This window comes from Bison bison, unplaced genomic scaffold (genome assembly GCF_000754665.1).
Source record: "Bison bison bison isolate TAMUID 2011002044 unplaced genomic scaffold, Bison_UMD1.0 scf7180017864296, whole genome shotgun sequence".
Classification (NCBI taxonomy): domain Eukaryota; kingdom Metazoa; phylum Chordata; class Mammalia; order Artiodactyla; family Bovidae; genus Bison; species Bison bison.
Window position 1 is genome coordinate 1,277,876 of NW_011494868.1, and position 1,218 is coordinate 1,279,093.

The window sequence follows — 1,218 nt, forward strand, 5'->3', positions numbered from 1 at the left end:
ATCCTTATGCAAACTATGAGCTTTGAGTTATTCAGACATGTCAGTGTAAGTTCATCTATTAGAACAAAGATACCGCAAAGGGGATGTTGATAATCGGAGAATTTACACATTGTGGGGACAGGAGGAAGATGGGAAAATTCAATTTTTGTCTCAGTTTTGCTATGAACCTAAAACTGCTCTAAAAAATAATATCTTTTAAAAAGTGACAGATATTGTCCTTTGTAAAAACTGTACTATAAGAATTAAGATGGGTGAAACTGTCACCCAAGGATTAGGAAACATCAGCCAATCTATATCTCAAAATTATATAATTTCTGTAATGCAGGGATATTATCTATGACCCCTTCCATGAATAGCCTTGTGATCAATGAAATGGAGAAACCTAAGGATAGCCCAGCTGGCAGAGAAGACCTCTGAACCCTCAGGAGAGAAGCAGGAAATTGTAGCGCAGCTAAACTCTTTGAGAACTTTTAAAAGGCAATTTGGAGACATTTGGAGCCTGTGGAAGCTGCTGGGAACAGGACTCTAACATGACTAATAGGTTGGAAAAATTATGGTCCAAGGCCATTATTACTGGGTATAAGTGGGATCTCTGGAACCAAAGGGAGCACACAGCACTTCCTAAATTGAAGGTGTTTATGTAAGAGGTTAAACTGATTTCTATCTAGGCAAGAGATATGCTTCTGCATACAAAGAACAGCATAGTAACTCCTGGCAGAAAACCTAACAAAACCAGGGTTATCTGGGGAAAGGTAACTCTGGCTCGTGGAATCTAGCATGGCTCTTGCCAAATTCTGAAACAACCTTCTTACTAAAGTCATTGGATACGGAATCTGTGTGATGCTGTACACTTCAAGGACTTAAACTTTCTGAAAATTAAATAAATAAAAGTGTGAATTTGTGGGGGGAAAAAGGCAATTTGGAAGTACTATTAGCTCACGTATCTTTTAAAAAATTCACAATATCTACCCAGTGAAACATATAGAATCTATAAAGGGCTCAGGCTGACTGTTCATAATATGAAAATACTAATAAACAATTTGACAAATGAAACTGCAACTTATAAAATATGGGACAAGTAATGCTGTCTTCTATAGAAAGTCATCCATACTCCTGATCACTAGCACTCAAAATATAAGTCTAAATTATATTTCCCTAGGAAATTAGGAGAAGACTCTTGAGACTCCCTTGGACTGTAAGGACATCCAACCAGTCCAT

General features: G+C 37.3%; 1 pseudogene; it reads left to right on the plus strand.

Moving 5' to 3' along the window:
- The first annotated feature begins 530 nt into the window (after positions 1-530).
- LOC104996607 lies at positions 531-864 on the plus strand (annotated as a pseudogene).
- Positions 865-1,218: the final 354 nt, after the last annotated feature.